This window comes from Papaver somniferum, chromosome 5 (genome assembly GCF_003573695.1).
Source record: "Papaver somniferum cultivar HN1 chromosome 5, ASM357369v1, whole genome shotgun sequence".
NCBI classification, from domain to species: domain Eukaryota; kingdom Viridiplantae; phylum Streptophyta; class Magnoliopsida; order Ranunculales; family Papaveraceae; genus Papaver; species Papaver somniferum.
In genome coordinates this window covers 144892659-144920568 of record NC_039362.1, presented here as the reverse complement: position 1 = coordinate 144920568, position 27910 = coordinate 144892659, and the positions used below count along the sequence as shown (strand labels likewise).

Below are 27910 nucleotides of genomic sequence, written 5' to 3'. Positions count from 1 at the left end.
TTCGTCTATATCTATTTTGTCATATTCCTATGAGTTTTTTACGATTACGGAACAAGTTTTTTTTTAATATTTTAATTTTAGTTTTTATGATATTTCTAAATGTTAGGAAAACAATGTTTACCACTAATTGAGTACTTTGGAGCCTCATACATGTTGATGTAGTGTAGGTTCTCTGTACAGAACAAAATGCTCGTATTTATGACAAGAGTTACCGTTATATACTTGATGATGATCCTAGTATATATTAAAGCTAAATATCTTGTTAGCCCAATAACATTTTGACACACTGTATTTTGAAGCTCCATCCACAATTGGATGCATTATTTCATTTGATGTAGACTTGCCTCTTCTTTTTTTTGCTGTTTCTTGTAGCTTTTATACATTCTTCTCTTTCTACCAAAAATAAATAAATATTTAAATTAACTTGTAAGACATGATAAACCAATGATATACTTGGATAAATAATCGAAAAACAACTTCATACAGTATATATTTAGTGCAACCCATTTAAACTTATAATATTTTTGATTTATTTATATTCATATGTTTTTAATACATGATGTTAATGCAAGTAATAATTATAATAAGATAGCATTGGTATGTTACTGAATTCTTTCATGATTGCACGCCTCTAGCAATAGTTCAGGATTCTTGTTTCTGCCCACTCTTCATGGAATTAAATTAATGACTTAAAAGTTTAGACTCAAGCAAAACATCCAAACTTTTCGAATCATTAGTGTCTACAATTTTTCAACATAATTGTTATTAATAAAATTACCAAACAATTAATTTAAAAATGAAAACATATAGTTTAATAATACCAACCAAACATATAGTTTAATAATACAACCAAATAACTAAAAATAGAAAATTAAACAATTAAGGTTAATAATACTTACTAAATAATTTATTGAAAATGACTTGTCTAGAATTATTTATTGGCTAAATATTTTTGTTGTGTATTATTTTGTTTGCTATCCCTGTCTAAAAATCCTGGATGTGTCGCTATGTCAAACCTTGTCAAAAGAGTCCCGATCGACAGAATACCTCTCAGTTAATTTAGATTACACCAACTTGAATAAAAACAGATGCACAAATGTCTAAGAATAAAACATGTGATCCATTAACTCTTTGGAAATCAAGTACGTAGTTCTTTTCACCACGACCCTTGTATAGCTGCCATCACCAAAAAGGAAAATGTGTTTATTGCGCTACCTCCGAAAAAAGAATATGATTCCGTTAGGAAAAAAAAATCATCGTACCTGAATTTCAAACTTGACAATGTGTGACGACTTGATACTACCTATTCTAGAACCATTCTCAGCTAGAATATCATCTACTACGTTGTTATGACTAGCAGTGTATAGATTATTTTTTCTGGTAAGGCGGAGAGGAGGAAACCACTTACTACTCCGTTTCATGTTGTAGGATCCGATTTTTTTCCAACATATTTTCATTTCTTTTAAAACCTTTAAAACTTCAGTCATTAAAACTTGAGGATGTGCTTGAGACTATAAAATCCAAAAATGTAGATTAGAAACAAGACGCATAAAAGTTTAAATTCTTTGTTACATAAACAAACGAAAGGCTATACCTGAATTCCAAGATCCCATTTTCTATGAACATGAAATTTAGATGCTGGAAGGGTTTGTTGATTATCATTCATATATCCAACAGTTGTGTTGTGTGTTACGTTCCATGTTCCTTCTTGGACTGGTTGTTCATGGGTAATCTTATCATTTGCAGAATAGCTGGTCGTTCCATTAAAAATATTGTCCATTAACAAATGATATGCAACAGTTTCCTGCAAAGGTATATTGGATACTATCAATGATGTAGTACATCTTTCTCTGTATCAAATCTCCAAGTTGATCCATTGTTTAGGTATCAACAATGATTGTTGGTCCCTTGCATCCGTATCAACAATGATTGTTGATCCTCTACGTAATCTGTTTTAGTTTACTTGTTTTTCATGTATTTACTTTCCTAGTTTAGGTTGAATTCATTTTCTTTTCTTTTATCCAGTTCATGTAATCCTATATAAAGGCTAAGACTTCTTGTTTAGAGGATATCATACATTTTATTATCAATATATATTATTTTAATATAACGATTATTACATGAAACTAATTGGAAGCCTAACAAGCTAAGCTCCAATAAATATTATCAATATATATTATTATATATTATCAATATATATTATTATATATTATCGATATAAATTATTAATATTGTTATTTTTATTATCAAATTACAACTCTAGAATCTTGATCCTTGAAACAGATTTTATTAAGTTTCTGACAAAACTTAAACTCTCTTCGCATCCCCAGCAACTAGTTTGCTTTCACCTTTATCTTTGCAACATTAGTTGGTACCACAGCCAGCATTTTAGATTCTTATCTTAAAAACATATCCTTAAATCGCTTCTGCAAACTCAATACCCTAATTTTTTTCATCAACTTTTAGTTTTCTTCTTCAGTAAGTTTCAATAGTTGATCAGCTTCTTACCAAAATAGACTTTGTTGATCTAGAAACGAATATCGTAACAAGAATAGAAAAATAATTGACAGAGAAGTTTGAAAAATTTGTGACAGAGAAGTTTGAAAAATCTGTGACAGAGAAGTTAGAAAAGAAACTTGAAGTACATGAACACTTTATAATCAAGTTATTAAAACATGTAGGATTAGAAGATGAAGGCATGCTAAGAAAAGAAGGAAGAAACAAAGTAGGTGAAACTAAGGATGATAAACAGTATTTCTTTCAAAGGACTGACAATCCTGATTGGGTGTTACATGAGCTGCAAAAAAAACAAGCAGTATGAAAGTTTTATTAACAATCCTTTTAAAAAAACCTGCATCGTGGATCTTGGCAGTGATGATGAGGACAAGGCAGAAGAAGACCAAGAAAAAAGGTGGATAAAGGATAAAAGATTAAAGTCTAGCATGAATGTTTATGGATCTTGACAAGAATATAAATTGAAAGATGATATACCTAACTTTCATGATGGTTTACAAATTAAAGATTTGTAGGATTGGTTTTATGAAGTAGAGTCGTTTTTCAACTTCATGGAAGTGTCTGATTCTTCAAAAGTGAAACTGGTAGCATATAAGCTTAAAGGTGGAGCTGCAGCTTGGTGGGAAAAACTCTGTAAAGATCGACTTAAGTATTAAACCTCATATATATACGTACATGGAATAAAATGAGAGAGTTTATAAGGGACAATTTTTTACCTAGAGATTATAGACAACAACTATTTGTCAAACTTAAAAATTGTAGACAATGAGCTAGACTTGTTGAAGAGTATGTAGCTTAATTTTACAGTTTAGTTGCACATAACCAATTGAATGAATCTGAAGAATAGTTAGTTGCACGTTATATATATAAAAGGTTTAGACAGACTAATTCAACAAGGAATGACTCAATCCGTGTATACAAAGGTTGAGGTTATTCAATAAGCTATCAAGATAGAGAGGCGCTTTGCTAACACTTCTAGTCAAGCATCACCATGACAAAATCGTTATAAAGGTTTTAATAGAACTGCTAAACCATACAATCCATATTCAGGTAATCAAGATGGTAACTTTTATCCTCAATAAAGAAGTTACAGTCGAACTAATCAGGCAACCGACTTCACTTCCAACCAAACACTTATTCCTATAGACAGTTCACCATTAATTAATGTTCCACCTGTTAATACACCTCATGTTTCTAATAAAAGAGACCTTTCTCTAAACACTACAGGAAATAATTATCAGCAACAATTTCCTCCTCTACCTAAGCCTCTCAATCCTTATTCCAAGTTTAGAGGAGACAAGTGTAATAAGTGCAACCAAACTGGTCATACTTCTAGCGATTGTTGAAAATTTCATGCTTATATTAGTGAAACTCAAGATGAAATCCATGAAGAAGAAATTTTTGAAGAAGATGATCAGGCTTATGTGAATGTTCATGAATCTTATGATGCAGATTTTCTTGGAATTATTCGAACAATATTGATTACTGAACCATGTATTTCTCAAAGGCATAATATTTTCAAATCTCAGTGTCTTATTGAGGGAAAACTTTGTAGCATGATCATAGACAGTGGAAATACAGAAAACTATGTAGCTGCAAGGTTAGTTGAAAAGATGGATTGCCAGTTACTCTTCATCCAAACCCAAATTATGTGGGTTGGATAAACAGTTCTTCTACTCAACAGATCACTCACCAGTGCTTGGTAAAATTTTCATTCCCTGGATATGAAGATTATGCTTTTTGTGATATGATTAATATGATTGCTGCAAGCTTACTTTTAGGAACACCATGGCAGTATGACATTCGTGATGTTCATAACTGCTATGAGAATACTTATACTTTTGTTCATGAAGGTTTTACTAAAGTATTTTGGCCTCTTCGATCTTCTATTTCAGTCAGAGAGCAAAAAGATCAGAAGACAAATTCCTTAGTTTCTACCATTGATCATTCTTTACAACAAACTCATTTTATAAGTTCTCATGAAGTTGCTAAACCTATGGTAAAGATTCCAGACAAGGTACAACTATTATTATCTTCTTTTAGTGCACTATTTCCTGATGAATTACCTAGTACCTTACCTCCACTGAGAGATCTACAACATCAAATAAATTTTATACCTGGAACCTCTATTCCTAATCAAGATCATTATAGGTTAAGTCCAAAAGAACATGAGATATTACAAGGTCAAGTTGATGATCTGTTACAAAAAGGGTTGATCAGGTTAAACAAGAGTCCTTGTGCTAGCCTAGCCTTTTTAATAGACAAAAAAGATGGAGGACATCGAATGTGCATAGATTGTAGAGATTTCAATAGGGTTACTATACCATATAGGTTTCCTATACCTAGAATCGATGACATGATAGATATGCTTTCTGGTTCTAAGGTTTTTACAAATCTTGATTTACGTAGTGGATATCATCAAATACGTATTCGAGAAGGTGATGAGTGGAAAACTTCATTCAAGATTAGAGAAGGATTATATGAGTGGTTAGTTATGCCTTTTGGTTTATCTAATGTTCCTAGTACTTTTATGCGACTCATGAACCAAGTTTTGCAGCCTTTTCTTGGAAAATTTGTTATTGTATACTTTGATGACATATTAATTTTTAACAATGAGGAAGAGCATATTCAGCATTTATCTCAGGTGTTTAAGTCCTTACAAGAAAATGTTTTGTATGTGAACTTAAAGAAATGCACGTTCTTTACAAATAGAGTTACCTTTTTAGGTTATGTTGTTTCAAATATTGGTATTTCAGTGGATGATTCCAAGAATAAAATAATTGTTGATTGGCCTACTCCAACATCTATACGTGAAGTGCGCGGTTTTCATGGGTTAACTTCTTTCTATAGAAGATATGTGAGAAATTTTAGTAGCATTGCAGCTGGCACTACAAAAATGATGATTTCTAGCCACGACCCTATTTCCACGGATTCATATATCCGTGGCTATTGACCACATATTTCCACGCCAAATCCGCAGTCGTGGCAAATAGACCCCTCATTTGCTACGACATAATATAAATTTGCCACGGGTGTAGGTTTATAAGTTATCAGTCCGTCGGATGTTCTCTACTGACGACAGAGTGGGCCGTGGGTATTGAAGGGCTTTTGCTTCGGTAATAAAAATAGTGTTGTAGCTAATATTGCCTAAATTACAACCCGCGAAGATATCCAAAAACTCAAGTCGTGCTAGTAAACCAAAAGGAACCCACGATGCCATCTTAAGAGATAACTCACACCCCTCAGTTCCCCTCAACTCTCCCCTTTCTTCTTCGATTATGCATACTAAAATAGAAAATCAATACTCTGAAACCCTTTACGCAGAGAAGACAATCTTTCAAGTAAGTTGGGGTTTGTGTAAAATTAGGTATTCTTATTTTGATGTTCATAAACTAGGGTTTTAAAGTAGTATTTGTTCTTTTTGTTAGATTCGACCTAATTGTATATCGGTCTTCAATTTTTTTACAATTATTAATAGTTTTATCTTCTTTGATTTGAACTATTTTCCGACATGGTATCAGATTTGGAATAAAGAAATGCATCAATTTCTTCCTTCTCTGCAAGTCTTCATCGATTTTGAGATCAAATTATATCTTAGCAAGCTGGTAAGAAAGTTTATTACTTGTTCCTTTCATTTCCTGGTACGAATGTCATACGTTTTGAGTTTCTATTAGATCCTTAGTATGATTTTTGTTTTATCCTAGTAAAGGTTCTTGCATTAACATCAACTCTATTATGTCTTTTTTTATCCACACGGTGGTTGATTCCAATTTCAAGTGCATTCTGTCTATGCAAAACCCATAATGTAAGTTTTTCTAGGTTGGTTATTCCATAAGAATAAATCTGCTTTCAGTAAGAGATGTGCATCATGAATGTGTATTGAGACTCCATTATTGTGAAACCATCTATTTAAGGGTAGGTTATTGGCTTAATTATCAAGAGTTTATTTAAATGCTTTTCTGTCTGGTATTCTCTCTCTAGAAAGGAAAGAGAAACATTGCCTCTTGGTTTTGTGTTTCGGTTAGTGATTAATATCACAAGTTGTCATTGACCTTGATATATTTGGTATAATCTTGTTTTATCAAACTATTATCTGGCAAGTGTTGTATTTAGTGGAAATGTAGTCTCTTTCGCATCTTTTATAAGTCAACTGTATCAATTCTTTATATTTAACCACTTTCCACAGATTAGGAGGAGGCTTAGCCATGAGTGTTCATTCGATGTGTGTGGTAACCATCTTTCAATTGAACCTTTATTTATTTTTTGAACAAGGGGGATCCATTTTTTCGGCAGATGGTGATTCTTGCTTACTGTTGGGATGTTGTATGTATTTCTGAAGGTGGTCATATTACTTATATTCATTCAAGGAGAAAGGTTTCATCAATATCACATATTAGAAAGCTTGTGATCATTCTATTCTCACTTGATTTTTATTCCTTTTCTAGGAAAGGGGTAAAATATAAATGGTTTTCAGAGGCCACACAGGCTACTTACATCGCGTAGTTGCACGTAATTCAAGCAAACAAGTAATCCTTTAAACTACCAGCCTTACTTTGTGATTTTCGTAGGCACTTGGCAGTCTGTATTTTAATCCTATTATTATCACTCATCCGCTCCGGCTTTTGGGTTTTATATCATAATCGGTTCGTGGGATGGGAGTATGTGAATCTTTTTGTTAGATGTTTTCCAAGAAAATATATTACAATTCAGAAATGATCCTTCTGTCATGCTTTTGTTTCTCTGAAATGTTCAGCAGTAATAATAGTGTGGAATGTAACCTTAACTACTCACGTATTATAATTGCAAACAACACAATATACCTAGACCAAAATTGATAAAGTAACTTTACTATTTCCCATTAATTAATATATTTTGAGCCATGCTTGAGTTTGGTTGCACTTCTGTCATTTGATGTGTTCTAATATAGATTGCAGAAATGGAAAACGTAGAAACTTCGTAGAGCCAGAGAAGAAAAAGAAGTCAAAGGGCTTTCCTTTGGGTTAGGTACATTGTTCTGGATTCAAGTGAAAGCTAGTTGGTAATGATTTCTATGTTTATATAGCAATTGCCATTTTGTGTAGTGGTGCAAGATAGCCGATGTTTATCTTCTAGGTGTGTTTGTATCCATTTTATGTGGCCCCAAAAGGCTGGTATCTACTGTATTCTGTGTTCTAATAATCATGGAAGTCTAAGATGTGATCATGAGAGACCAGATTTCTTTTTTTGAGAGAGACCAGAATTTGGCGATCTGAAAAGCGTCAACTATGTAAGATGAAATTATGTTCATCTACTTGACAACATTCTATATGTAGCTTATGTACTCTCAAGTAATTTAATCTTAAAAAAACTGGATAATGAACCCATGGAGCACTCCCTATAATGTGGAGCATTCCCTAGTTGGAGAAGAGTCGATGGTTATTCTGTCAATAAATTGCTTCATATGTTAGAGGAATCTTTGTTTTTCCACGGCAATGGAACGAGACTACTGGATGTTTCTCTTTCCTATCAGAAAAATTTATTTGTTTCTTCAAATATTTTAACTAAATAGCCCTATTTTTATGTTCTCCAGGCCTGTGGTTTCAAATATTTTAACTAAATAACCCTACTTTATGTTCTCCAAGCTTGTGGCAGGGGTATGAGTTTGTCAATCTGGATCTTTCCTGCCTCTAAGTGCATTTCGAGAATTAGAACTTGCTCTCCGACGCAAGACTTGGTGTTTGATGACTATCAAGTAATTTCTCATTCCTAGAAATCCTTGAGGAAATTAATTTTGTTCCCCATATGACATGATATTTGTATATCTCTGGCTACCAGTTTCACTACTCTTTAATAATTAAAGCCGTAATCATCTTTTCTGTTTGCTATTTGATCTCCAGTAGTAAAGATCACATTCTCTCCATTTGAAATAATTTTAATATTATCATCACATTTAACAGAGCCTCAAGGTCTCTTCTTATAATGACTTAGTAATGTGAACTCCAAGAATCCTTCACATTTAATTGTTTTTCGGACTGTTCTGATTTCCTTGCTTACGTTTCTACCATGGCCTGAATTTATGCGTAACTAGGTGTTTTTGCTCGAGCCTCGAATATATAAGTGGATATTTGTATTTATTTGAATCCATATGCGTACATGGGAGAATACAGTTTGTTATTTTGATGTGCCTATGATTCTATATCTTCTTAAATGGATATGGTTTAGACACAGCTTATGTTAGGCATCCATGGATGTTGGTAGTATATAATAGATTTTTTTTTAATGTTATTTGTCATTGATATGAAATTTGATGTTTATATTTTGCAGGTTCCATTGAAAGATATTTGTGTTCAAAGTTATATGTTGATTATCTTTGGAAGTAAGGAATCCATATGTGATAATTGATGTATTTTATTTTCCCATATCCGATTAAAATTTTCTTTTGAAACCTGTACCAGACTTGAAATGCTTTACTGTTAAATATTTTTATTTGCTTTTGTTGAATGTAATCAATCAGATAACCCTGTAGTATTTGTGTGTGTTTTTGAATGAAAGAATTGTTTTCTTGGAAATTTTGTAGTGTTAATATTGGTCATTTTAGTGGCTAGCAACCAAAAATATCATCTTTTAAACAACTACAAAATCCCTGGAAAATGATCTTGGAGAAACAACCACGAACAGAACAAATAGCTGAAACCGTGGCTAATAACCAGATACGTGTGACATCCAACTGATAATTAACCACGACGGGAGGCGTGGTAAATGCTCTTCCACTAATAGACACTCCTGTAAAAACCGTGGCAAGCACCGTGGCAAATAGTATTAGCCACCAGACTATTTGCTACGGCATGCCAGCCGTGGCAAGTTGTCTTTTTCCACGAATTTTTGATCAATAGCCACGCTCACTTGGCGTGACTAAAACTTAGTATTTTCGTAGTGTGGTTTAACAGATTGTTTAAAGCGTGGCAGTGTTTAATGGACTGAAGAAGCAGATAAAAGTTTTAATCTTCTCAAAGAAAAGTTGTGTAGCGCTCCTGTTCTTGCTATGCCAAATTTTGAGAAACCTTTTGAGATTCAATGTGATGCTTCTATTGTTAGCATATGTGTTGTATTGTCTCAAGAAGGTCATCATGTTTCTTATTATAGTGATAAGAATTTAGATACAAGGAAGAAATGGTCTACTTATGAGCTAGAATTGATTGCACTTGTTCAAGCTCTTAAATATTGGCATCCTTATCCCATTCACAGTGAGTTTATAGTGAATACAGATAATCAGGCTCTTAAGTTTTTGAAAACTTCAACTAAGTTAATATAATGCATGATAGGTGGTTGTCTACTATCAATCAGTATACATTCTCCATTAAACATCAGAGTGGAAAACTAAATCAAGTAGCTGACGCCTTGAGTAGACGAGCTCATCTTCTTATAACTCTTAAATATGAGAGTTTAGCTTTTGATTTCTTAAAATATTTGTATTGTGAAAACAAAGATTTTCGATCTTTTTGGGAAAAGTGTGATTCTTCAACATGCAATATTGATGATTATCTCATTCAAGATGGTTTTCTTTTTTTAACGGAAATCGTTTATGCATACCACAGTGTTCTTTACGTCTTCATCTGATTCAAGAATTACATGGCAGTGGTCTTGGTGGACATTTTGGACATGATAAAACCATTGATTTGGTGGAAGAACAATATTTTTGGCCTTCACTTAAAAGATATGTTCAGAAGTACGTCAAAAAGTGCATGGTTTGTCAACAATCCAAAGGAACTATTCAAAACACATGATTATGTACTCAACTTCCAGTTCCAGATGCTCCTTAGGTGGATGTAAGTATGGATTTTGTACTTGGTTTACCACGTACTTCAAAAGGTAATGATTATATTATGGTGGTAGTAGATCGTTATTCAAAGATGACTCCCTTTATAGTCTGCAAGAAGACAACAAATGCTTCCAATATTGCTTACTTATTTTTCAAAGAAATAGTCATGGAATTCCTAAAACAATTACTTCTGATAGGGACACTAAATTTTTGAGCTATTTCTGAAAGTCTTTGTAGATGCGTTTGGGAACTAAACTTCAGTATAGTACAACTGCTCATCCTCAAACATATGTACAAACTGAAGTGGTCAATCGTTCTTTAGGCAACCTGATTAGAGCTAAGATTATTGGAAGCAAAGATAAATAATGGGATACTCTCTTTCCACATATGGAGTTTGCTTTTAACACCTCAGTTAATAGATCTACAGGTAAAAAACCTTTTGAGATTGTTTATTCTAAGGTTCCTAACCATATTTTGGATTTAGTGATTCTTCCAAAGCTGCGACAATCAAATGCAAGAGTTGATTGTATGCATGAGAAATCTTCTCAGATTCATCAAGAAGTGCAGACAAAACTTGAAGCTTCCAACAACAAATACAAAGAATATGCAAACAAACATAGAGAAATTAAGATTTTCAATGAAGGAGAATTAGTTTTGATTCATCTCAGGAAAGAACGATTCCCTACTGGAACTTACAACAAGACAAAGATGAAGAAATATGGACCATTCAAGATACTAAAGAAAATAAGTGATAATGCTTATGTTATTGATCTTCCATCAGATTGGAACATCTCTAATGTCTTGAATGTGCAAGAAATTTTTACGTTTCATGGAGAGAATGAAGTTCTTTCTACTAGCTAACTCGAGGGCGAGTTTCTTTCAAGAAGGCGGAACTGATGTAGTACATCTTTCTCTGTATCAATTCTCCAAGTTGATCCATTGTTTTGGTATCAACAATGATTGTTGATCCCTTGCATCTGTATCAACAATTAATGTTGATCCTTTACGTACTGTGTTTTAGTTTACATGTTTTTCAAGTATTTACTTTCCTAGTTTAGGTTGAATTCCTTTTCTTTTATCCGGTTCATGTAAGCCTATATAAAAGGCTAAGCCTTCTTGTTTAGAGGATATCATACATCTTATTATCAATATTATTATTATTATTAAATTACAACTCTAGAATCTTGAGTTTCCGACGAAATTCTTAAACTCTCTCCACATCCCAACAACTAGTTTTCTATCATCCTTATCTTTGCTACATTAATCAACAAATAAATTTGAATCAAAGTATGCATCTCATTTATCTGTTAGTATAATATGGTTACCTGATTTTGTGTTCTGATTGTGAACACATAAATCACGAAGCCATCCACGTGTTCACAAACAATATTCGCATACATTCTAATTCTAAAATTGTGCATCGTATATGTAAAGAGGATGATTATATCGATTCATCGACTCAAAGCCTTCGAGCTTGTCATTGTATAGTCGAATATTATCATCCATAATGTTCGTATAAAGGAATAAACAGAGAATCAAGTATAAATGTAAAGCACATGAAGTTCAACGCTGAATGTAAAGTGCTGAAATGTAAATAAGACAAAGATTTACGTGGTTCGGCACTAAGGCCTACATCCACGGGGGTGGTGTTTCACTATGTATTGAATGATTACAAAGATAGTCGAATGACTTTAGAGTATACATAGGTCTGCGGAAGTAGGGGGATTACTTACTCTTCCTATTTCTCTCTCCTATATTCTCCTATAATTGCTCTGGATTGGTCGACCTCTTCTCTCTCAGTGGATAGGGGTATTTATAGGGTTAGAACATGGGTCCTACTTCTGAGGTGTCGTTGTAATCTTATCTTCTTGTGCTTTGTGCCCATTATGCAGAGGTCTTCGGCATATGCTGCGGCCTGAGCTTGAATACGAAGGGTTATCCTCGCCTCTTCCACGAGCTGATTTACACGTGTGTATCTCTTTGGTATTTAATGCGGGTAGATGGATGTCTGCTCGTGTCAGACAAGTGTCTCTTTGTCTGGTCACATCTGTGTCAGTCAAACTTCCTCTCAGCCGTTGATCTGGGATCTTCCTCGGGATTGGGTGTATTAACACCCAAGGGGTATTATCTGGTGCTCCTCTAAGCCATCATACCTCTGTGATCCTCTGTCCCTGATCGTCAGATCTGCTGACCGGTGGCATCTTCTGATGAGATGCTTGTTATCATGTTTTGATATCTTGTTTTGCATGCCTTCCATGTGTCTCTTTCTGTACACGTGGTGGATGATGAAAGGTGTACATACAATTTTCCCCTCTTCTTCTTACTTGGGCGCATTTTGAAATTTAGAAGAAGAAAGGTCGTCCTACACGTTTTATCTCTCCTTAAATAACTTCCCCTATAAATATGGGCACGTTTCCCACTTTGCATTAACTTTCCCCATAACTGCTCCTTGGTACGAGGGACAGTTATCGTCTTCTCTATCTTCATAAATAGGAAAGAGAATGTGAAAAAAAAACTTTTATCCTCTTCTTGTCAGTGTTCATCCTCTTCTTGTTTTCTATTCTTGTTCTTTAGTCATATATTATCGTCATTCTTGTGAGGAAGATAACAACATTTAATTTTCTGTCTCTTTCGCTCTCGATTGTTGTTGCCCCTGTATCGCAGACAACTAGCTTTTGATATCTCCGATCCTCCTTTCTTCGACTGCGGTTGGTGCTTGTCGTCCTCTTCTATATAGGTATGGGGTTTTTCATTAGCTTCTCATCATTGATTTATCTATGTATCTACCCGTTTGTTTCCTGTTGCTGTATTCTTGGCTTTGTGATGAAGAACACACATGTCGAAGCATATATGCTTGCCCCTGTTCTTTGTTACAAAGTCTGTGAGTCGGTATCTAAGTATTATCCCTGGAGTTTGATGGAGTATTTCTGGTTATTTTTAGTTCTTAGGGTTTTTAATGTTTATCCGGATGAACCATCAATTATGGGTTTTTTGATCTTTAGTGATCTCCTCATATTCTTCTCTAAACTGTTTTTGTGTTTCCTTGTAGATATGTCTGATCGTCCGCGGGCTCCTTACCAAACCCCGCCGTCTAGTCCGCCAAGATCCCCTCCGCGTCGAGATTCTGACAGATCTCCACTTGGGGAAGGTCCTTACAAGTCTTTGCAACCGGATCGTCGGGGTCATAGGGTTTCATCTTCCGCTGGTGCGAAGGTTGTGCCTACTAAGAAAGGGGATGTGCCAAAGGGTCCTTCTGGGTCTAGGTATGTTGTCAACCGTGCCCCTTCTCGTCCTCGTGAAGATTCTAGGAGTGCGCAGGCTCCCCCTCGTGATGACTCTAGGAGTACGCGGGATCCTCCTCCTCGTAATGAAGCATTGGATGTTCCTCCCCTTCGTTCTATGGCTCCTCCTTCAGAACCTCCGCATAAATCTTTGTCGTCTCCTCCCACGGTTTCTTTTAAAGGGAAGTACTCCAAGGGTACTATGTCGAGGGCTGATCCATCTAAAAATATTCCTTCTAAAAGGAAAGCTTCGGAATTGAGCCATACTTCTGATTCCGCAGACGAAGAAGAAACTGTCCCCGTGATACGCAGCATTTCAGTTGGTAAGAAGAAGGTCACTTTCAAGCATATTGATCTTGAGATGTTCAAGGAAAAACATGAGCTTCAAGCTTTTGAGGTTCGCTTCTATGCCCCTGACGATGATATCACTTACGAGCTCCTTGCTAAGTATCAGTTTGACGAGTTTCATCTATTGACTACGGTTGGAGCCTTCGAGGCGGGTCTCATGTTGCCCCTATATAAGTCGGGTGACTCCTTTTATTATGACGTGTTGGCTAGTCGCGAAGGCTCTTCCACAAACACTCATAATTGTTCCGTGTCACAACTATCTGGGAATTATCTTCATTCACTGAAGGAATGTTACCTGCGAAGCAAGGGGGAGACTATGATGACCTGCTATGTTCCAAATCCTGCTAAGAGAGATTGGTACACTCCTCAGAATTTTAACAGTTCCTTTGGGGATTACGTCAACAGTAGAAACCGTAAGTCGTGGAGTGTTAGTCTTCGTAATATTGCTGCTCCTCGTGGTGAAATTCGTCTTTTGAGTGAGGTGAGTGATGCCAAGCTGAAGTATGTTCCTGGTACTGAGGGATCTGCTAAACGGAAACTCTTTCCTTCTCGTGAAAGGATTAAGCGTGACCACGATTATGAATGGCATTCTACTGTAATTGAGGTAGTTGGTCCTTGGGCTTATGGTTGGATTCCTGGTCCGCGCGGTTGGCGTCCTTCTGAAAACAGCAAGCCTCGTGAAACTCCTCCTGCTCGTTATGGATATTTCTGTCCTTGGCGTCCGAATTTTGCGGGCATGAATTTTCCTTACGCTCTTGATGTCGTTGATGGAGATGAGGAGGAGGGTTCTGGTGCTACCCATCCACCAAAGAGTGCTGCTGCTGTCAAGGCATAGTTTCTTCTTATATTCTCTATTCTATTTGCCCCTTTTTCCTTGCTTGAAATAATTTTCATTTTTGAAGTGAGGGAAAAAAGTGAGCCTTTGTGGGGATGTGTACTGGTTTGTAGGTGTCGAAGAAGAAGAAACTTGGACCCAAACAATCTTCTACTGTGGTTACCGGTGAGGCTGAGGTTTATGAGGAGGTTACGAGTCCTGTAAACGAAGGGTATGCTGAGGATGAAGAAATGTCCGATGGAGAAGAGCGTACCGACACTTCTCACCCTGATGACGAAGGTGGTAATGGTGAAGAAGAAGTTGCCGCGGGTGGTGATGGTGAAGAAGGAATTGTCGCGGGTGGTGATGGTGAGTCTGAGGGTAATATTACCGTTGGTGGTACTGGCGGGGGTGGATCTGTCCCTGTTGGCGATAATATTGTTGGTGTGGGTACTCTGCCCGTTATTTCCCCTGAATTTTCTTTTGGTAGGATATATTCCGCGGGGGAATCCTTTGATGTGAATGCTGCCATGGGTCTTGCCGAAGACTTCTCATTGCTTTCCCCAAATGATGATTGGGATGTGCTTTGGGATATTGGTAAAGAAGATGCCACCGGTCAGCAGGCTGAAAACGCCGGTGGTCATACTGAGGCTGGTGATGTCGGGACTTGCGCGAGTGAGGGGAGAACAGCCAAAGGGAAGTCAGCGGTTGAATCTCCTTCAGAGAATTTCCCTTACTCGCTAATGCCTGAAGGCGAAGATGCCATTTTGTCTTGGCTTAAGAAGAAAAATCTGATGTTCGTCCCCAACCCTGCCCCAGTGGTCCCCGGTGAGAAGAATTCTGACGCTTATACTCTTCAGATGATGCAAGTGTCTTCTGAAGTCCGCGTTGCTGAGATGTGGGAGAAGAATCTGAGAGCTTCAGAAGCTAACCTAGTGGTTGACCCTCCCTCCTCTGTTGCTGATATGATGGCCATAGCTGATGGGTACCAATACGGTTTTCCCCAGCAGCGTGTCTTAAAGGTAAATCCTTGTACTGATTCCCTCATGATATACGAACATTGTATTCTTCGCGATATCCGATCCCTTGGGTATAATAATGTTTTTCGTTTGTGACATAAATGATGAGGAGCGAACATTGTAACCATGTTCTATACCAATTCTTTAAAGCAAAGTCTTTAAAGTTGGAGGCTAAGCTTCGTCATAGAGAATAAGAACTATCTGCGGCCGAGATGGAAATAAGTGAACTGAAGGGTCGCCTGAAAGAAAAGGAGCGGCTGGGTAATTCCGAGGAGAGTATCCGTTCGGAACTTGATATAGTCCGCAACGAATTGGAGAAAGCTCGCAGAAATGTATCGTCCCTCACAGGTTCGTATTTTTTATTGGTCTTTTACTCCTCGTGATTCCCTATTTGTACTTTGGTGTTCTGTCTCAGTCTCCCCACCCTATCTTCAGTGGGTGGAGTCCCCGAGCTCATATGGCTTCGGAAAGAAAGGGAACGACAGAAATCACGCATTGCAGAGTTGGTGGGTAAGTTGAAAAGAGAAGCCGTAAAGTGGAATGCTCGTGCTGATGATCACAAAGGCTTAGCAGCTGAGTGGCGTGAAAAGCGAACACTGATGGTTGATATGCAAAATAAGTACAATCATGACCGTTGTCTGTTTAATGGTACGCTGCTATGGACGCGTGACAACCTGCGTGAAGCTCGAGGACATGCTTCGGATTTAGAGGCTAGAGTGCGCTTTTTGGAAAGAGAGTTACAACAGGCTCGTTCTTTCTTAGGCCCCGGGGTTAGGGATAGTATGCTGCATCTTTCCGAGGAATGAGATAATGCTAGGGTTGAGGTTGGTGCTCTTAGTAAATACCTAGCAGCGTCTCGAGCTGATGTTGCTCGCCAAGTGGAATCTGAAAGAGATCTTGAAGTGAATGTGTATCGACTCCATAAAAGGATGGGGGAGATGAATGACGAAGTCAACCATCTTCGTCACTTGGATTCAATGAAGCAAGTAGACTTAGACGCGAGTCAATTTGCTCTTACGAACCTTCAAACGCATTATAAGAAACTATCCGACGAATATGACTTTCTTGATGAGGCTCTGGACGCAGTTGTTAATGAGTATGAAGAGGCTTCGGCTAATGTCGAAGGTATAACCTCGTTTTATCGAGTGTGATTCTGTTATTTGTTCGTTTTAACCCCTTGGTATTTCTTTTTTTCAGCACTCGAGGGACAGCTTCACGTAGCAAATGATGAGCTTAAAAAACTCAATCTGCCTTAGTGCAGCAGGAAGGACAAGCCAACTATTTCAAAGGTTTGGACGCGTCTCGTGAGGAAGCAGCGGAGATTGCCTCCAAAGAGGCGGAAAGCCTATCTGCATTGATGTCTCAGGCCAACCAGCGGACCGTTGTTATCACTTATAAAGCTCGATGTCAGTTGGCTGAAGATACCAACAAAGTCCTAAATAAGATTTAACTTGATCTTAAAATCGAACATGGTCTTGTCAAGAATTATCCGCGTCGTCCCCTTCCCGCGCCCTTGCCTGGTTCTTCTGGGCCTTCTTCAGGTGGTAGCGTACCTTCATCTCGCAGAGACAACCCTGTTGATGGAGTTGTATCGTCCAAGTAGATTTCTTTTATTAGTCATAGAAAGTTGATCCTTGTTGATTATATAATTTCGGATCATTTTTTGATGTGTTTCCTGCTTTATCTTATTTGCTGAACTTGCAATCAACTCTTTATGAAATGGATCATCCTTTTGGCATACCTGCGTTATCAATTCATCTTTATTTTAAGTATTGTGAAGTGTTAAACTAGAAATAACTTGCTTTGTAAAAAGTTGAGAGTGTTTGGGTGCGACACCGAAGGTAAATACCTTCGTGATCGTCTTGAGACCTGTCACCCCGCTGGCGAATCCTGGGCCAGAGGATTCCCAAACGGTGGGGGCCGAGGCAGAGTTCTAGGATATGGTATGCTTATTTGAAGTATTTACATGCACCCATTCCGTCGACCCGCTGCCTTAAAATTGGTTGGGTATCTCTTTCTGCTGGGTGCCTTCCCCCTGGTCTTACACTCATAGACACTGATAAGGGAGCCCTGAGAGATTGTAGATTAACTACTTTCCCCAATATTGTTAATTTATTATGTAATGTACATGCGTTCACCCAGCGGGCCTTTTGACCATTTCGTTTGCTTGAAGATTTCCCAAAAAGTTTGTTTGATTGATAGGTTGAGGCCTGCTACTCCTCGTCCATAGATAGAAACATGTAAAGCGGTTACGCTGCCTTCTTCTTCTGGTATTCTTCACGCAGATGCAAAGCTGCGCTGCTCCTATGGGTAGTACGGTTTGAGCCATTTAGCATTCCAAGGGAGCCGGAGGACCTCGCCTTTCAGATTGCGAAGATAGTAGGAACCGTTTCCCGCAATGTCGTGTATTATTAAAGGTCCTCCCCATGTAGGTGCTAACTTTCCCCATTTCTTCTCTCGTTGATACTGCGGGATTGTTCTTAGCACATACTGCCCTTCTACAAAATTTCGAAACTTAACCTTTTTGTTGTACTCTCTCGCTAATCTCCGTTGATAATTTTCCATCTTTTGCAATGCTGCTTCCCTCCTTTCTTCCAGGTCGTCCAGTCTCTCTAACATCATGCCTGTTGTGAGATTTTTCTCCCATGCTTCGGTCTTTGTAGTTGGCATGAGGATCTCTGTTGGGATGACTGCTTCAGCTCCATAAGTGAGGAGAAATGGGGACTCCCCAGTGGAAGATCTTCGTGTTGTCCTTTATGCACATAATACATTGTGTAGTTGTTCACACCATCGCCCCTTGTGTTCGTCTAATTGCTTTTTGAGGATAAGGGCGAGGGTCTTGTTAGTAGCTTCCGCTTGTCTGTTGCTTTGAGGGTATATGGGGGTGGACTTGTTTTTCCTTATTTTGAAAGTGTCGAAGAGCATGTCTATGTTTTTCCCCTGTAATTGTTTACCATTATCGGACACGATTTCCGCTGGTATGCCGAACCTGCAAATAATGTTTTGGAATATGAAAGTAAACACGTCCACGTATCTGATCCTGGCTAAGGCTTTGGCTTCCACCCATTTACTGAAGTAGTCTGTGGCTACTATAAAAAATCGTCTTTTCCCTGATCCTTCGATGAAAGGCCCAACGATATCTATGCCCCATTTTGGAAATGGCCACGGACTATCCACAGAATTAAACGTTGTTGCTGGTGCGTGTATCTTTTTGGCAAAACGCTGACATTCTTCACATCGTCGGGACATTCTTGCAGCATCTTGTATCATTGTGGGCCAGTAATATCCTTGCATTTTTGCTTTGTCGGCTAGTGATCTCATGCCGTTATGATTCCCTGTGTCACCATAATGGATGTCGTTTAGAATTCGATGCCCCTCTTTCCTGGATAAGCAACGTAATAACGGTCCGGGGAAAGATTTCTTGTACAGGACCCCATCCCGAAGATCATATCTTCCTACTTTGGAGAGTATTTTCCTGGATTGTTTATGATCCGCGGGTAAGGTTCCATCCTTGAGAAATGCATGGATCATCATTCTCCAATCATCTTCGTTGTTGAAATCTTCGTCTTGATTTGCTCTTGACAGGATATCTTCTTCGTCAAAATCGTCACGGATGTCTTCTCCCACCTGATCTTCGATATTTTCTTCCACTGTATCTTGGTTTGTAGCAAAGGAAAATTGTGATGCAATCGAAGGCTCGTATACCCTTGTTATTTTGATAGATTCGATACTCTTGTCCTTCAGCATGGATGATATATATGCTAGGGCATCCGCGTGCCTGAGATCCCTTCTGCATAAGTGCCGGAACTTGATGTTCGGAATTTGTGATGCCAATGTTTGGACCAAGGCCATGTAAGCTGAGAGGGTGTCGTCGTACACATTGTATTCGAGCCCTATTTGTCGTATGAAAAGCTGTGAATCACTTGTCAGTCTTACATCAGTTACCCCCATCTCTATTGTCAAGCGGAGGGCATGTACGACTGCCTCGTATTCGACGATGTTGTTAGTATGTTCTTTGAATTCTAACCAGAGTGCCTGTACGATCCTTTCTCCAATTGGGGTGGTGATGAAAATGCTTATTCCTTCCCTTTCCTTATTTTTGGAACCATCAACGAAGACTTCCCATTGTCTTTGACTCGCGGGTTCGAGGACATCAACTGGATCCTTGCTTTCCTCGTCGGCTTCTGGTATTCCCCTAATCTCTTTATCGTTGTCCAGGGGGAGGTCTGCTAAGAAATCCGCCAATACTTGGGATTTTTGGGAATGTTGAATTTCATGAATGATGTTGAATTGGTCCAGGTGGGTGTTCCACTTGGCTATTCTACTTACTTTTCCCGCGCTTTTGAGGACTGCTTCCAGTGGTGCTTTGCATGGGACGCGGATGAAGTGAGTTAGGAAATAGGTTCTCAGATTTTGAGTAGCCCATACTAATGCCAGGATGAGTTGTTCGATCTTCGTGTAATTCCTTTCCGCAGAATTGAAGGTCTTGCTGACATAATAGATAGGTTGTTCTATCTTCGTATTGGTTTTGACCAACACTGCGCTAACTGCGTCTTCTGTCGCTGCTATGTACAATGCCAAAACCTCATCAGGATCAGGCTTCTGCAGGATTGGAATTGAAGGCAGGTATTCCTTGATTCTTTGGAAGGCTTCTTCGCATTCTGCGGTCCATTCAAACTTACTCCCTTTTTTGAGAATATTGAAAAAATGTTTGCATTTGTCCGAGGATCGGGAAATAAATTTGCCCAAGGCTGCTAAGGACCCATTGAGCTTTTGCACTTCTTTTAAATTCTTCGGAGATGGCATTTCCACTATGGCCTGAATCTTCGCGGGGTTTACCTCAATACCCCTTTTTGTTACCAGATATCCGAGGAATTTCCCTGAGGTGACACCGAAAGTGCATTTTTCTGGATTTACTTTCATGTGATGTTTCCTCATTGCTTCGAAAATATCTCTCAGGTCCTGGTGGTGATCTTTGCGCAGCCTACTTTTGACGAGCATGTCATCAACGTAGACTTCTAGGGTACTACCAATCCATGGCCTGAAGATAGCATCGACCATTCTCTGGTAGGTTTCCCCTGTGTTTCGAAGTCCAAAGGGAATTCTAGTGTAGTAATAAAGGTCATGCGGTGTGTAGAATACGGTGTGTAGTTGATCTTCTTCTGCCAGGGCTGCTTGGTTGTAACCAGAATATCCGTCCATGAATGACAGCTCTTCGTACCCTTCCACTGCTTCAACCAGTTGATCTATGCTTGGTAGGGGATAGCTGTCTTTTGGACATGCCTTGTTGAGGTTAGTAAAGTCGATGCACATCCTAACGCCTCCATTTTTCTTAGGAACGACGACCATGTTGGAGATCCATGTAGGGTATTTGACTTCCTTGATGAAGCCTGCTTCTAGTAGTTTCCGAAGTTCTTTTTCCACTACTTTATGATACTCTGGTGCAACTTTTCTTATTTTCTGCCTGAAAGGTGGCGTGCCTGGTTTGATGCGTAGCTCGTGTTGGATTATTTTTGGATCAATCCCCGGCATGTCTCCTAACTTCCAGGCGAATACATCCGCGTATTCTTTAAGTAATTTGGTTAAGGAATCTTATCTTTTTTCGTCCATTATGGTCCCTACTTTGATCATCTTCGGGTTTTCTTTCGTTCCTATGTTGATTTCTTTTACGGGCTCCACTGGTGTGAACACTGGCTTCGGGTCCCCAAGGACTGGGACGTTCTTTAATTGCTATTTGGTATGTTTCTGTCCTTCGTTGGCTGCTGAAGTACTTGCCTATGTGTTAAGGACATTATCATCTTTGTCAAGCCCTTCCCTGCGGTTTTCTTGAGGAACAGGTCTATGGCCTTTTCTTTCGCAGCTTCTTTATTTTTGATCCTTCGGGTTTTTCGTTGCTCTTCCGGTTCGTTGTTGATACGATCCTGAGTGGCCTGGCACTCTTTTGCAGAGACCCGATCTCCCTTGATTTCCATTACTCCCTCGGGTGTAGGGAACCTGATATATTGGTAGTAAGTTGCTGCCACTCCCTTGAGTTTATGTACCCACTTTTGTCCAATAATGGCGTTATAGGGTGATCGGGCGTCTACCACGCTGAATCGTGTTTCTACTTTCATTGGCCCGGCGTTCACCTGCAACACGATGTCTCCCAATGGCTTTGTGGGCACTCCGTTGAACCCGTAGATGGTGTAATAATAGGTCATCAGCTGTTCATCATGGAGCTTCATCCGTTTGAAGGCGTCGTAGAATAGAACGTTCACTGAGCTCCCCCCGTCGATGAGGATCTTTTTGAAGTTACATCCGGCCACTGGTAGTGTGAGGACCAAGGGATCGTTATGGTCTTCCATATCTTCTTCGATATCTTCAGTATCGAAGATTATAGGTGCGTCCATCCACTCTTCGTGCTCGTCCACCTCTACGCCATCAATCTTATATAATTCGTAGTGGTCTTCGAATTGATTTCGTAGCCTCTTTCCTATCTGCGCTGTAAGTGAGGGCCCTGCGGCTTCGGAACACGAGATGGTGTTGATTGTGCGGTCTTCAAGCCTTCCTCCGCCTTGTCTGGATTTTAACTGCCTGATCTCAGCCATCATCTCATCACGCAGCTCTTCCATTGCGCGGTAATGTCCCACGTTCTCATGCTCAGTTGAGCGTTTCTTTCTTCGAACTTCACTGTCATAATAGTCTAAGTCTTCGGCGGCATATTCCGGATCGGATGATCTGCTTCCCCTAGCGGCGTTTGCTAGGATGATTCTTCGGTCTCGATTAGGCTCTGGTGCCTTAGAATTTTCTTCGTCCAGTTGTTGGCTAGTCTTCGTGCTTTGGGCAATCCTATCTTTCAAGTCTTGGTTCTCCCTGGCCAGAAGAGCTACGACATCTGCGTAGACCTGCTGGATCTTTTTCAATTCTTCGAGCTCTACCATCAGTCGGTAGGACTGGTTTGATCCCTGATTGGGAGTTTCGGCTTGTACCCCTACGCCCATAGTTCCCCCTTCGTCTACTGTGTGTATTAAGGGTGGTAGAGGATCAGCTTCAATTGTTGGTATCTCCAAGTTTGATCCCCCCGGTTGAGCTTCCACCCGCGGTACTAAAACCACTGGTATGGTTTGATTCTGACCGTTGGTTGACGGCATTCCGAAGACTGGTGGATGTGCGGGCTGATGTGTCATAGATTCTGCCACCCCTTCTCTTTGTTGATGGATTTGGTTTGGAACCAAAGTCTTGTTAGCTTCTGTAGCCTGGAGGGTCGCAACAGTTGCGTTGTTCTTTGTGGCTGCTGCTTTGAGAGCCGCGGCTGCAATGGAGTTAGTGTTCATAGGTGAGGTGATTTTCGCAGCATCCTGCCTCTGAGTAACTGTATTAGCTTTGTCTCCTTTCTGCTTGCTTCGGGTCATGACCGGGGTAATCCTCGGTGTCTCCTTTGATGAGGCTTTGGTTTTTCCTGCCTCTAGTATCTTTTCCATTTTTAGTCCTTTTCTGCATAGGGGAATAAATAAAGAGAACCAAAGATATCCACGAGGATCGGGTTAGTGCCATTCGTATCCGCAAAATTTGTGGAATAAAAGGAAATGAGCTGCCCAAGGGCCTTAATAAAAGGGAAACATAAAGACTCCATCGGTCTAGTTTTTGCAATACAAATCCTCTAATAAACAATCATGGACCTTGTTTTAAGACTACTTTTGAAAGGGAAAACTCTTGAAAAGGTAGATCCGTAGCGAGAACTCATGAATCTGGATTATTAAGTCTTAGTTTTAAAAGAAAAACGCCTCACGTGCAAATCTGTGATAGATAGCCGTGGATTTGTCTGCTTTGAAATGGTGTTTGTGAAAATGAAGACCATGAACCCAGAATAAAAAAGGTTTTGAAAGCACACTGAACCCAGAATAGGGCACAACCATAATGCGCGTTTAAGGTGAAATCACAAGATAAGATAAATCTTTTACCGGGACAAAGTCCCTGTTTCTAGCGCCAGATTGTGAACACATAAATCACGAAGCCATCCATGTGTTCACAAACAATATTCGCATACATTCTATTTCTAAAATTGTGCGTCGTATGTGTAAAGAGGATGATTATATCGACTCAAAGCCTTCGAGCTTGTCATTGTCTAGTCGAATATTATCATCCATAATGTTCGTATAAAGGAATAAACAGAGAATCAAGTATAAATGTAAATCACATGAAGTTCAACGCTGAATGTAAAGTGCTTAAATGTAAATAAGACAAAGATTTACGTGGTTCGGCAGTAAGGCCTACATCCACGGGGGTGGTGTTTCACTATGTATTGAATGATTACAAAGATAGTCGAATGACTTTAGAGTATACATAGGTCTGCGGAAGTAGGGGGATTACTTACTCTTCTTATTTCTCTCTCCTATATTCTCCTATAATTGCTCTGGATTGGTCGACCTCTTCTCTCTCAGTGGAGAGGGGTATTTATAAGGTTGGAACGTGGGTCCTACTTCTGAGGTGCCGTTGTAATCTTATCTTCTTGTGCTTTGTGCCCATTACGCAGAGGTCTTCGGCATATGTTGCGGCCTGAGATTGAATACGAAGGGTTATCCTCGCCTCTTCCACGAGCTGATTGACACGTGTGTATCTCTTTGGTATTTAATGCGGGTAGATGGATGTCTGCTCGTGTCAGACAAGTGTCTCTTTGTCTGGTCACATCTGTGTCAGTCAAACTTCCTCTCAGCCGTTGATCAGGGATCTTCCTCGGGATTGGGTGTATTAACACCCAAGGGGTATTATCTGGTGCTCCTCTAAGCCATCATACCTCTGTGATCCTCTGTCCCTGATCGTCAGATCTGCTGACCGGTGGCATCTTCTGATGAGATGCTTGTTATCATGTTTTGATATCTTGTTTTGCATGCCTTCCACGTGTCTCTTTCTGTACACGTGGTGGATGATGAAAGGTGTACATACACTGATGCAAAGAGATTTAATAACCAAATCCCTGTTAAATCCCATACGAACCACTTTCTGGATAGCGCGATCATCAATCTACAACATGGAAATGGTCGTAGCACGACTAAGAAATATAATTGAGTCATAAAATGGCGGTAGCAGAATAAGAATGCTAATGCAAAGGTCTACTACCCTGGTTGTTTGCTGCTTTGTGGTTGGTAGAGGAACGACTATATTACGTGGAAGATAAACTTGGAACCACGGATGCTGACGAATTTCAGGAATTGTAATCCGCTTAATAGGGTCAACCAGAAGCATCCTCGGGATCAAATCGCTTGCTCCAGTTGATAAGTGAGTTGGTAAACAATAACTTCCACCCTGATGAGGATGCGCAGTGATACTTAGAAATGCGACAGGGAAGGACTAAACGTTTCTGACACATTGGCATCAAACTATTTAGTCAGGGTGTACGTACCTTAACTTTCCCGAGTAAGTTAGAAATGTTTTCGTCATCAAAAGGAAGAGCACCACACAGAAGAGCATATAAGATGACACCACAGATCCAGACATCTACCTCTGGGCCAGCATATGGTTCTCCGGACAATACCTAAAATGCGGCCGTACACAAATTTCAGTCTCCCGGATATATATATATATAATACATCCAATATATGTAGAGGATATTGTTAGAAATTACTTGTTACCTCAGGGGCAGCGTAATTCCAACTTCCGCAATTTGTTTCCAGGAAACGACCATCGCGCATGAAATTACTCGATCCAAAATCGGCGATTTTCACATCGTCATTTGAGTCCAAAAGTAAATTCTCAGGCTTCAGGTCTAGATGAGCCACCATGTTGCCATGACAGTATTCCACGCCAGAGATAATCTTTGTTCAGCACAAATGATTTTATGTGTATAATTTTATTGAAGCATCAAGACGCTTCCTATGAGTTTTAATTATGACCATTAAGTGGAAATATCACCTGCTGAAAAGGTACCGGGCTTCATAATCCTGTAATCTACCCTTCTCTACAAGGTAATCAAATAGCTCTCCGTTTTTCGCCCACTTCGTTATTACATGGTATATGTAACTGGGAGTTGTTATAACCTCGTAGAGTCGTATGATATGAGGATGCATGAATAACAACCTCATTGCTTTTATTTCTCGCATAACTGCATGCCGGGACACGAAATGATCACTTTGATCTGTGACACAAAAAAAGAAGGAAAAATCATATTTTGCATTTCATGTGAATCTTACGTACCTTTGTCTTCGTTCAATTTCATTTTCTTGAGCTTGTGGCGATTATAAATTTTGATTGCGACTTTCATTCCAGTTGGTATATGGGCTGCAAGTTTCACTTTAGAGAATGCTCCAATGACAAGAGTCTTACCCACTTTATAGTTCACTAGGGACTGTAGTTGCAGGAAATCCTACAACCATACAAGTATGAGAATCTAACAATGATTAACCAATCTCAATGTAAATCATCTCTTTATTAATCAAAAATCACAAGAACAATTACAAGATAATGGAAACTCTAAGTTTACTCTCTCTCTACTATCTTTCTCTCTCCTGATTTCTTGACCAAAGATTCTAAGAAGAACTCTCCCTTTTCATGGACCATCTACTCTTTATATAGGATATTACATAGTGGATGACAGCTAAGAGATCCTTTATTTTCGGAATCTCTGTGCATTATTATCGTACATGTACATTAGTTATATTCGCAGACCCTACAAGCTTCGTACAGATCTTCACACTTTACTTGTGACTAGGCTGACATCATTCAATACGTCACCACATCTCAGCTGAGCGACGACCTTCGCACACCTGATTGTCCTTTGCTCGCATATAACACATGTGCGATATTCTATTCCTACATTTTGCCTCTTCTCATTTCGTTCCTTTCGCAGAATGAGCGAAATGAGAATCTTCAACTTGCCTCGTCGCACATGCCTATTTTTTCAAATTCCATCTTGCCGACAAATATTTTAATCAAATTTAAACTTTCCTTTCTACGCGTGTCTTCTTGACCACATATCATTCGACACGTCTCTTTAACCGCTCATCCTACCCAATTATTCATCGTATTAATGAGGTAAATTCCTCGAAAATCGAGAGTAATTTCTCTTTATATTTACTTCATCTTTTTCTTCTTTTTACTTCTTCTTTCTTTCTTCTGCTACTGTTTCTTCATTCTTTATTATTCATTATTAATTTTTGCGTTTTCTCTTCTTCTTTTTCTGTTAATTGATCTCACCTTGATCATAATCTTCCCGGATTTGATCTTGATCTTAATCAAATTAAATTGTTCTTCAAACTTTTACCATTCCCCTTCTTCTGATGGCACCAGTTGCTAAGAAAAATGAAACATCCTTCAAAACTTTGAAAGACCAATTCAGCGTGAGAGGCTATTCACTTTCTCTTCCTCCCGGATGTAACTATTCATCCAAACTCACATTTGATATGATTAATTCGGAAAAATGGACAAATCAGAGAATTATTGTTTCCTTGGAACAACTTTTGAACGGTCTTCCTGTCCCATTATATAACCCTAATATTCCTTTATTCTATGAGATTTTAGCTGATAAGCGATTCGCACGGGGTATTTTTCAGTTGAGGGGTGATGCTATTAGGATAATTCTAGAATATGCTCGTCGTGCGGCTGGTTTATGAACCTCTTATGTGTATGAAGTACGAAACAAACTGCACCGTGATAAAACGATTAATCCCACTGAGTATACCCTTGATAATTTCTTTAATAATTATTATGTGGGACTCATGAAGAAGGAGTCTACTAGATGGGCCATTCTCATAAGAAGAAAAGATACTTTTGCTGAGAACGAGAAAATCATGTGAGACGTTGATTGGAATGACAATTCCAACCATACTGCTCATAGATCTAATGATGTTGGTTGGATAAATTGTCCCGTCATTTTAACGGGTCCTTATGTATCTGGTAGAGCTGCTGATCATTCTGACCTTCCCCTTCCCGAAGGACTTTCTGACTATCATCCTTGGGAACTTGTCTTATCCGAAGAAGAGAAAAAGGTATACTATTTTCGCATGAATATCTTTTCCTTTGCATATATTAAATTTCTCACTTTTTGCTTTTTAAAATCAGACTATAAAGGGAAAAAGTGAATCTAAACGGTTTAAGAAATCAGCTGATGCGACATCTTCGCAGAATGATAGAGTGAGGAACATTCTTTTTCTTATTTTAACAA

General features: G+C 38.8%; 1 pseudogene; it reads right to left on the bottom strand.

The window, feature by feature from the left end:
* Positions 1-1059: 1059 nt before the first annotated feature.
* On the bottom strand, positions 1060-26543 carry LOC113279800 (annotated as a pseudogene).
* Between the last annotated feature and the right edge of the window lie 1367 nt (positions 26544-27910).